The 11,779-nt window shown below is 40.8% G+C and overlaps 1 long non-coding RNA gene across 7 annotated transcripts; it reads left to right on the plus strand.

The window, feature by feature from the left end:
• Positions 1 to 7,103: 7,103 nt before the first annotated feature.
• LOC127359644 (uncharacterized) lies at positions 7,104 to 8,655 on the plus strand. Of its 7 annotated transcripts, none has more exons than XR_007882688.1 (4): positions 7,104 to 7,306; positions 7,423 to 7,531; positions 7,582 to 7,706; positions 8,507 to 8,622. It is a non-coding gene; the product is annotated as an uncharacterized LOC127359644 (long non-coding RNA). The 7 variants fall into 7 exon arrangements; XR_007882690.1 differs by having other exon boundaries at positions 7,104 to 7,261; XR_007882689.1 differs by having other exon boundaries at positions 7,423 to 7,631; positions 8,557 to 8,655.
• Positions 8,656 to 11,779: the final 3,124 nt, after the last annotated feature.

Genomic DNA, 11,779 nt, shown 5'->3' on the forward strand with positions numbered 1-11,779 from the left:
GCATTCAGCTTTGATGTAATCTGCATTCTGCAGTGACTTCACAAATAGATGTGAGAATTTGGCGATGACATTACATTCCACATTCTGCATTCCGCTGTGTCATCACAATTAGAAGTACGCATCGTGCTCTAACATCAAATTCTGCATTCCGCTGTTAATTCACAATCTGTATTCTGATATCACATCACAATTCAATTGAAAGTGTACACTCCATTTTGACATAACAATTGGAAATGTGCATTCCGCTGTGACATCACATTTTGCATTCTTTTATGACATCAGAAAGATATGAGAATTTTGCTATGACATCACAAAGATGTAAGTATGCCGTTGTGACATCACAAAGCCATGAGCATTCCACTATTACATCAAAATTCCTATATGATATCACAAAGATGTGAGCATTCCACATTCCGGTGTGACATCACATTGATGTAAGAATTCTGATATTTCATCACAAACATTAGAGCTTTCAGCTATGACATCACGGTAACACTTTATAATGAGTACACACTATTAAGCATTAGTTAAGCATGAATAAATAATAAAATCATCATTTATAATGCATGAATACACATTAGTATGCAGTTTATAAACACAGTTAAAAAAAATGTATTCATCATTGATAAGCACATTAGTTATGGATTAGTAAATACTGAATTCATCATTTATAAAGCATGATTCTGTTGTAAATAGTCATTACTATGTGGTTTATAATCACAGTTATAAATGTTTTACTCTTCATTGTACTATACATTTCTGCATGCACTTGCACATCCACTATTCAGACATGTATTAATGATTAGTGACTGTGTAAGTATTTTGCACGAGCTCATCTAAAGTGAGCACTATCTATGGCTTATAAAGCATTTACAAATGAGATATAAAGGCTGACAATGCCTCAAGACTCACAAAATGTTCAGTTATCTTAACAGACGAAGGAGAGGCACAACATAAAGGGATATAGAACATATTGTATTGATATTTACTGCAACTTCCCAACATATTGTATGAAGACGAACAAGGGTGGATTATGAAGACATTTTATTGTTGTGATCTTATCTGTTTGGGACGTGTACGTTGAGCTTGCAATCCCGCTCTGCTTACCTAATGCAGTGTGTACTCATTATAAAGTGTTACCCGGAATTCTCATGGCTTTGTGATGTCACAGTGGAATACTTACATCTTTAAGATGTCATAGCGAAATTCTCATATCATTGTGATGTCATAACGGAATGCAAAATGTGATGTCACAGCAGAATGCATACTTCCTATTGTTATGTCAAAATGGAGTGTACACTTTCAATTGAATTGTGATGTGATATCAGAATGCGGATTGTGAATTGACAGCAGAATGCAGAATTTGATTTTAGAGCACAATGCGTACTTCCAATTGTGATGACACAGCGGAATGCAGAATGTGGAATGTAATGTCATAGCCAAATTCTCACATCCATTTGTGAAGTCACTGCAGAATGCAGATTACATCCAAGCTGATTGCTCACATCTTTGTGGTGTCATAGCAGAATGCTCAAATCTTTGTGATGTCATACGGAAATTGTGATGTCATAGCGGAATGATAGTATGTTTGTGATGTCATAGCATAATTCTTACATCCATGTGATGTCCGAGCGGAACAAAGTAATGTATTTAAAATGTTCTCGTAAAAACATCATTATTATATATAAGTATTAAAGGTCCAGTATGGAACATTTAGAAGGATCTAATGGCAGAATGGAACATAATATTCATATGTCTGATCTCAGTAGTGTATAATAACCTTCATACAGTTATTGTTATACTTTTGTGACCTTAGATTGAATTTTATTCATCAACAAATGCTGCCCATGGATTTTGCAATGTTTCTACATTAGCCCAAAAGGGACAAATCAAGGACTGGTTTAGGATGGCAGTGTTTGCAATTTTCACAAGTTATATAAATGATCCAAGTCTTTCGCCCACTTTTTCAAATTTCATGTCATAGCGGAATGTGATGTCACAGCCGAATGCAGAATTCGATTTTAGAGCAAAATGCACAAATTTTTGTGACGTCACAGTGGAATGCAGAATGTGGAATGTAATGTCATAGCCAAATTCTCACATTCATTTGTGAAGTCACTGCAGAATGCAGATTACATCACAGCAGAATGCTCACATCTTTGTGATGTCATAGGGAAATTGTGATGTCATAGCGTAATACTCATATCTATTCTTGAAGCAAGTTCAGGAACTGTTGTTCTGCTGTCGATCTTCGTCAGTTAACTTCAATCATTTCTCCATCGAAGCCATCAACCTGTCTGTTAGACCCGATCCCAACTAGGCTGCTTAAAGAAGTCGTACCCTTAATTGGCACTTCTTTACTAGATATGATTAATCTTTCTTCATTATCAGGACATTATCACAGTCCTTTAAAGTAGCTGTAATTAAACCCCTTCTTAAAAAGCCCACTCTTGACCCAGGGGTTTTAGGTAACTATAGACTGATTTCTAACCTCCCCTTCCTCTCTAAGATTCTGGAGAAAGTAGTCGCCAAAAAGTTGTGTGACTTTTTACATAACAATAGTTTATTTGAGGATTTTCAGTCAGGATTCAGAGTTCATCACAGCACAAAGACAGCTCTGGTTAAAGTTAATAATGACCTTTTGATTGCTTCAGACAATGGACTTGTCTCTGTACTTGTATTATTAGATCTTAGTGCTGCATTTGACACCATTGACCATAATATTCTTTTACAGAGACTTGAGCATCAAATTTGCATTAAAGGACCCGCACTAAGCTGGTTTAAGTCATATTTATCAGATTGTTCGGAGTTTGTACAGTTTAACGATGAATCTTCAATAAATACTACAGTTAGTCATGGAGTTCCACAAGGTTGTGTACTTATAAATACTATTTACTTTATATATGCTCCCTTTAGGCAACATTATTAGGAATCACTCCATTAACTTTCACTGTCATGCAGATGATACGCAGTTATATCTATCGATCAAGCCCGATGAAATTATTCAGTTATCTAAATTACAAACATGTCTTAAGAACATAAAATCCTGGATGAGCTGCAATTTTCTGATGTTAAACTCAGAAAAAAACAAAATTCTTGTACTTGGCCCCAAAAACCTTAGAGACTCACTGTCTAAAGATATAGTTACTCTAGATGGCATTACCTTGGCCTCTAGCACCACTGTCAGGAATCTTGAAGTTATCTTTGATCAGGATTTGTCATTTAATTCCCACATAAAGCAAACCTCCAGGACTGCCTTCTTTCATTTAAGTTATGTTACAAACATTAGACACATCTTACCACAGACAGAGGCAGAAAAAAGAATCCATGCATTTGTTACTTCTAGGCTTGATTACTGCAACTCTTTATTATCAGGTTGCCCCAATAAGTCCATTAAAACGCTCCAATTAATTCAAAATGCTGCAGCACGAGTACTGTCAGGAACTAGAAAAAGAGATCACATCTCTCCTGTACTAGCTTCTCTGCACTGTCTCCCTGTAAAATTTAGAATAGAATTTAAAATTCTCCTCCTCACCTATAAAGCTCTTCATGGTCAGGCCCCTTCATATCTTAAAGAGCTCATAGTACCCTATTACCGCTCTAGAACACTACGTTTTCTGAATGCAGGGCTACTTGTGGTTCCTATAGTCTCTAAAAGTAGAACAGGAGCCAGAGCATTCAGCTGCAAAGCTCCTCTCCTGTGGAACCAGCTTCCAGTTGTGGTTCGGGAGGCAGACACCCTCACCACATTCTAGAGAAGGCTTAAGACATTCCTCTTTGATCAAGCGTATAGTTAGAGCTGGATCAGGTGAGTCCTGAACCATCCCTTAGTTATGCTGCTATAGGCCTAGACTATCAGGGGATTTCCCATGGTGCACTGAGCTCCTCTCTTCCTCTCTCTTTCTGCACTCATTCATGTCCCATTAATGCATGTTACTAACTTCACTTCTTCCCCGGAGTTCTTGTGCTTTCTCATCTCGCAGGTTCTCATGGATCCTGGTGGAGCCTCCTGCCATGGTCCTGCTTGACTGCCATTGCCAGTACTGTTGTTGCTGTTCACCTGTCTGTCTGTCTGTCTGTCTGTCTGTATCTCTCTCTGTCTCTCTCTCTCTTTCTGTCTCTTTCTCTCTCTCACCCCAACCGACCATCCACCTAGAGCTGATGGATCTGTCCTAGGTTTGTGCCTTTTAACAGGCAGTTTTTCATTGCCCTTGTTGCCAAGTGCTTGCTCATGGTGGTACTGTTGGGTCTCTGTAAATAATGTTATAAGGAGTTCGGTCTAGACCTGCTCTATTTGAAAAGTGTGCTGAGATAACCTTTGTTATGAATTGTCGCTATACAAATAAAACTGAATTGAATTGAATTGAATCTTTGTGATTTCATAGCGGAATGATGTAATGTTTGTGACGTCATAGCAGAATTCTTACATCCATGTGATGTCAGAGCGGAACAAAGTAATGTATTTAAAATGTTCTTTTGAAAAACATTATTATTGTATACCTAAGTATTAAAGGTCCAGTATGTAAAATTTAGGAGGATCTAATGGCAGAATGGAACGTAATGTTTATATGTCTGATCTCAGTAGTGTATAATAACCTTCATATAGTTATTGTTATACTTTTGTGACATTAGATTGAACTCTATTTATGTACAAATGCCGCCCATGGATTCTGCCATGTTTCTACATTAGCTCAAAAGGGACAAACCAAGGACTGGTTTAGGTTGGGAGTGTTTGCAATTTTCACAAGTTTATCAGCCATTGCTTTGTCAATTGTGATTTCATAGCGGAATGCTCAAATGTTTGTGATGTCATAGCAGAATTCTTACATCAATGTGATGTCACAGCAGAATGTGAAATGTGATGTCAGAGAACAATGCTCACATCTTTGTGATGTCGTATAGGAATCCTGATTTAATAGCAGAATGCTCATGGCTTTGTGATGTCACAGCGGAATACTTACATCTTTGTGATGTCATAGCAAAATTCTCATATCTTTGTGATGTCATAGCGGAAAGAAAAAGGTGTTGTCACAGCGGAATGCACACTTTCAATTGTTATGTCAAATTGGAGTGTACACTTTCAATTGTTATGTCAAAATGGAGTGTACACTTGCAGTTGAATTGTGATGTAATATCAGAATGCGGATTGTGAATTCACAGGGGAAAACAGAATTTGATGTTAGAGCACAATGCGTACTTCCAATTGTGATGTCACAGCGGAATGCAGAATGTGGAATGTAATGTCATAGTCATATTCTCGCATCCACTTCCGAAGTCACTGCAGAATGCAGATTACATCACAGCGGAATGCTCACATCTTTGTGATGTCATAGGGAAATTGTGATGTCATAGCGTAATACTCACATCTTTGTGATGTCATAGCTGAATGCTGTAATGTTTGTGATGCCATAGCAGAATTCTTACATCTATGTGTTGTTCGAGCGGAAGAAAGTAATGTATTTAAAATGTTCTCGTAAAAACACTATTATTGTGTAAAGGTCCAGTATGTAACATTTAGGAGGATCTAATGGCAGAATGGAACATAATATTCATATGTCTGATCTCAGTAGTGTATAATAACCTTCATAGAGTTATTGACATACTTTGTGACCTTAGATTGAACTTTTCATCTACAAATGTCAACCATGGATTCTGCCATGTTTCTACATTAGCCCAAAAGGGACAAACCAAGGAATGGTTTAGGTTGGGAGTGTTTGCAATTTTCACGAATTTTTAGCCATTGCAGTTTGCCCTTGCAAGGGGAAGGTGAAGCAACAGAGTTGCAATCTGCAACTTCACCGCAAGATGCCACTCATTCCTACATACTGCACCTTTAAAAGCAAAAGTAGACACTATAGAACGGAATTGCTCCCATCAGTGTTATATTACGTTATACATAACATTCATGTTACTTGCTAGATTTTTATGAAAAAAACTTTAAATTCATCAACTTCTGCAGGTCTTGTCTTATATGTCCAATAAATGAGCCAAGTCTTTCGCCCACTTTTTCAAATTTAATGTCATGGCGGAATGTGATGTCACAGCCGAATGCAGAATTCGGTGTTAGAGCGAAATGCGCACATTTTTGTGATGTCATAGAGGAATGCAGAATGTGGAATGTATTGTCATAGCCAAATTCTCACATCCACCTGTGAAGTCACTGCAGAATGCAGATTACATCACAGCGGAATGCTCATCTAATGGCAGAATGGAACATAATGTTGATTATGTCTTATATCAGTAGTGTATAATAACCTTCATACAGTTATTGTTATACTTTTGTGACATTAGGTTGAACTCTATTCATGGATTCTGCCATGTTTCTACATTAGCCCAAAAGGGACAAATCAAGGACTGGTTTAGGATGGCAGTGTTTGCAATTTTCACAAGTTATATAAATGATCCAAGTCTTTCGCCCACTTTTTTTAAATTTCATGTCATAGCGGAATGTGATGTCACAGCCGAATGCAGAATTCGATGTCAGAGCAAAATGCGCAAATGTTTGTGATGTCACAGTCGAATGCAGCATCCGATGTTATAGCAGAATGCCGAAATGTTTGTGATTTCATAGCGGAATGCTGTCATGTTTGTGATGTCATAGCAGAATTCTTAAATCAATGTGATGTCATAGAACAATTTTCACATCTTTGTGATGTCATATATGAATTTTGATGTAATAGTGGAATTCGGCTATTACATTAAAATTCCTAAGAGGGAGAAAGACTTGGATCATTTATGGGACAAAAAAAAAGAGACCTGCAGAAGATAATGAATTTAAAGTTGACTTTTTTTCTTAAAAATCTAGTACGTAACATGAATGTTATATATAATGCAATATAACACTGATGGGAGCCATTCTGTTCCATATTGTCTTCATTTGCTTTTAAAGGTCCAGTATGTAGGATTGCGTTGCATCTTGCGGTGTAGTTGCAGATAGCAACTCTGTTGCTTCACCTTCCCCTTGCAAGGGCAAACTGCAATGGCTGAAAGCACTCCCAACCTAAAATAGTCCTTGGTTTGTCCCTTTTGGGCTAATGTAGAAACATGGGAGAATCCATGGGCGGCATTTGTAGATGAAAACTTCAATCTAAGGTCACATTCACTAACAATGACCACGCCATCACATGTATGAAATAAGAAACGTTTATTGCACATAATGAACAAATGTGAACCAATGTGGTATACTGAGGGATGAGGGGTGATTCGAGGGATGAAGGTAGGTTCGAGGGATGAGGGATGAAGGTAGGTTCGAGGGATGAAGGTAGGTTCGAGGGATGAGGGATGAAGGTAGGTTCGAGGGATGAAGGTAGGTTCGAGGGATGGTTAGAGTGATGAGGGATGAAGGTAGGTTTGAGGGATGAGGGATGAAGGTAGGTTCGAGGGATGAGGGATGAAGGTAGGTTCGAGGGATGAGGGATGAAGGTAGGTTCGAGGGATGAAGGTAGAGGGATGAGGGATGAAGGTAGGTTCGAGGGATGAAGGTAGGGGGATGAGGGATGGAGGTAGGTTTGAGGGATGAGGGATGGATGAGGTCGGAGGAATGAGGGATGGATGAGGTCAGAGGAATGAGGGATGGATGAGGTCAGAGGAATGAGGGATGGATGAGGTCAGAGGAATGAGGGATGGATGAGGTCAGAGGAATGAGGGATGGATGAGGTCGGAGGAATGAGGGATGGATGAGGTCGGAGGAATGAGGGATGGATGAGGTCGGAGGAATGAAGGTAGGAGGAATGAAGGTCGGTTGGCGGATCGATGGATGGCGCGATGTAAGAGGGAACTGAGTGGGTTGCGAGACACTGAGTGGGGGAACTGTCTCTTCGTATCTCTTGTAGAGAGCCCCAGTGGTTCCTGTATTTGGATAAGAGGGAGACAAAAAGAAAGGGTTTGGGTGGGAGGGATGTGGGAAATGAGTCAAGGAGGGAGTGAACGGATAAGGTATGCTTAAGTAAGTTTTGAGCGGAAATTAGATGATTGCAGGGCGTAGTCTTTGTTCCCGAACCTAGTTATAAAACATCATTTCACTAACAATGACCACGCCATCACATGTATGAAATAAGAAACGTTTATTGCACATAATGAACAAATGTGAACCAATGTGGTATACTGAGGGATGAGGGGTGATTCGAGGGATGAAGGTAGGTTCGAGGGATGAGGGATGAAGGTAGGTTCGAGGGATGAGGGATGAAGGTAGGTTCGAGGGATGAAGGTAGGTTCGAGGGATGGTTAGAGGGATGAGGGATGAAGGTAGGTTTGAGGGATGAGGGATGAAGGTAGGTTCGAGGGATGAGGGATGAAGGTAGGTTCGAGGGATGAGGGATGAAGGTAGGTTCGAGGGATGAAGGTAGAGGGATGAGGGATGAAGGTAGGTTCGAGGGATGAAGGTAGGGGGATGAGGGATGGAGGTAGGTTTGAGGGATGAGGGATGGATGAGGTCGGAGGAATGAGGGATGGATGAGGTCAGAGGAATGAGGGATGGATGAGGTCAGAGGAATGAGGGATGGATGAGGTCGGAGGAATGAGGGATGGATGAGGTCGGAGGAATGAGGGATGGATGAGGTCGGAGGAATGAGGGATGGATGAGGTCGGAGGAATGAGGGATGGATGAGGTCGGAGGAATGAAGGTAGGAGGAATGAAGGTCGGTTGGCGGATCGATGGATGGCGCGATGTAAGAGGGAACTGAGTGGGTTGCGAGACACTGAGTGGGGGAACTGTCTCTTCGTATCTCTTGTAGAGAGCCCCCAAAAAGACTTCGAATCGATTCGTAAGCGTGTTTCATGTCGTTTTTTAGGTTATAACAGATGTACGTGAGATATGCTCAAGAAGACCATCTGCCAAGGGATTTATTGCCGATATCTGGGATTCCCTGCCTGGGAGCAGTGGATGTGGCTCGGATGCAAGGGAACGCCCCGAGTATGGCTCTGCGGAAATTCTGGTTTGGACAGGATTGCAGATGTGTCGAAACTGATCACGTGGGTATGAGGAGTTAATCGATGGAAGCGAACGGGATGAAGCTATCGAGTGAAAGAAAATGGCGACCGAATTATCCATCTGAGGGGAGTCAGTAGAGGATGGAGGCTGAAGATGGTGGGACTGTAGTTGAAACGGCGTCGGAGGCTAGTGCCGATTGTCTGAATTTACGTAACGAGAAGCGAGAGTGTGACGGCGATTGCGTTGTGAGAACTGGGATGCGAGAAGCTCGAGTGATGAATTGATGCTGTGCTGAAGCTAGGGTAAGCTTCCATATGAGCTGTGTTATGTTAAGACGGCGGGACTGGTCCCTTGTTTATGATGTCAAATGGTGGTGGTCATGATTTTATTGGACCATTAGTGACCCCAAAGAATGATTGCTTGCGATCGGGCAACGAACGAATATCGTGGAAAGAGGGGAACAGGAAGGTGAATTCTACGCGATGCTTTAGAGTGGGTAAATAGTGGCTGTTTGCATTCAATTGGACTGAATGCAGTTTAAGTGTTCTGGATATGAGGGTTGCTTGTGGACGGATGTATTGAATGGCGAGGTCAACGCGTATACGTCTGAAAACAAATGTTTCAATGATGGCTCTGAAATAAAAATGAGGTGAACCGGTATATTGAATGAACAGGAAAGATATATTGCGTATACATTTTAAGAATTTGCCATGAAAGATTTATCCTTAAATAAGTATCAACAGGGAAGAAGAGCGGACCCTGAAACGAAGGGGAGGACGGGGTCCCAGTGGGCCAAAACGAGAGATGCAAGTTCAGACGGATGTATTGAAGGATGAGGTCGACGCGTTTACGTCTGTAAACTAATGTTACAATGATGGCTTTGAAATAAAACCAGTAACTGTTGCAGGGCTTCCTGCTTGCCTGAACTAAGAGGTGAACCGGTATACTGAATGAACGTGGAAAGATGTATTGCATATACGTTTTAAGAATTTGCCATGAAAGATTATTTATCCTTAAATAAGTATCAACAGGGAAGAAGAGGAGACCCTGGAACTAAGGGATGACCAGGTCCCGGTGGGCCAAAACGAGAGATGGTAAGATTCAGACGGATGTATTGAATGATGAGGTCGATGCGTTTACGTATGTAAACTAATGTTACGATGATGGCTCTGAAGTAAAACCAATAACTGTTGCAGGGCTCCTGCTTGCCTTAATTAAGAGGCAAACCAGTGCATTGAACGAAAGTGGGAAGATATATTGCATATATGTTTTAAGAATTTGCCACGAAAGATTATTTATCGTTGAATAAGTATCAACTGGGAAGGAGAGGAGACCCTGGAACTAAGGGATGACCAGGTCCAGATGGGCCAGAACGAAAGATTGTAAGTTTCAGACGGATGTATTGAATGATGAGGTCGATGCGTTTACGTATGTAAACTAATGTTACGATGATGGCTCTGAAGTAAAACCAATAACTGTTGCAGGGCTCCTGCTTGCCTGAATTAAGAGGCAAACCAGTACATTGAACGAAAGTGGGAAGATATATTGCATATATGTTTTAAGAATTTGCCACGAAAGATTATTTATCGTTGAATAAGTATCAACTGGGAAGGAGAGGAGACCCTGGAACTAAGGGATGACCAGGTCCGGATGGGCCAGAACGAAAGATTGTAAGTTTCAGACGGATGTATTGAATGATGAGGTCGATGCGTTTACGTATGTAAACTAATGTTACGATGATGGCTCTGAAGTAAAACCAATAACTGTTGCAGGGCTCCTGCTTGCCTGAATTAAGAGGCAAACCAGTACATTGAACGAAAGTGGGAAGATATATTGCGTATACGATTTAAGAATTTGCCATGAAAGATTATTTATCATTAAATAAGTATCAACTGGGAAGGAGAGGAGACCCTGGAACAAGGGATGACCAGGTCCGGATGGGCCAAAACGAAAGATGGTAAGTTTCAGATGGATGTATTAAATGGCGAGGTCGATGCGTATGAGTCTGTAAACTATTGTTACGATGATGACTGAAATATAACTATTAGCCATTGCAAGGCTTCCTGCTTGCCTGGACGAAGAAGTGAATCGGTATTTTGAACGAACATAAAAAGAAATATGTTGCATATACCATTTTAAGAATTTGCCATGAAAGATTATTTATCTTTAAATATTAACGGGGGAAGGCGAGGAGACCCTGGAAAGAAGGGACGACCGGGTTCCGATGGGCCGAAACGAGAGATGGTGAGTTCGGATGGATGTATTGAATGGCAATGTCAAGCGTATGAGTCTAAACTAATGTTGCGCTAATAACTCTAAAATGAAACTACTAACTGTTGCGGCAATAAGAGGCGAACCAGTATGTGAACGAACATAAAAAGACATATTACGTCTAGGTTTTAAGAGTTAGTCATGAAAGATTCATTTATAGTTAAAAAGTTAAGCGTGCGGAATTTAATTGCGATGTCCACGTAATGAGAGACGGAAATCTGTCGTCTGAGAGCGGTGACGCAGGGATGATAGGAAGGAATTGGCCGTGCTGGAGGTAATGCGGAGGCTGGATCGAAATTATTATGCATGGACGATGGGTGGGAAAGCCCACGATTGAGCTACATTGGACCTGTGGGGAAAAAGGGGGTGTGCTAAGGAAGAGAAACATACGTATGAATAAACATAAGTAGAATAAGGGTTTTGTGGCTGGGAGCGTGCCCAGAAATACATGGATTGTATTTGTGGGCACGCTCTGTCGCCTGAGAAGGTTGGTTGGGAGGAGCAGAGGCAGCCGAAGAAGACGGAACAGGGAAGTTAGAAATGAGAGGAGGGAAAAGATGCTGGGATGTAGGGATGCCT

This window comes from Dicentrarchus labrax, unplaced genomic scaffold (assembly GCF_905237075.1).
Source record: "Dicentrarchus labrax unplaced genomic scaffold, dlabrax2021, whole genome shotgun sequence".
NCBI classification, from domain to species: Eukaryota; Metazoa; Chordata; class Actinopteri; family Moronidae; genus Dicentrarchus; species Dicentrarchus labrax.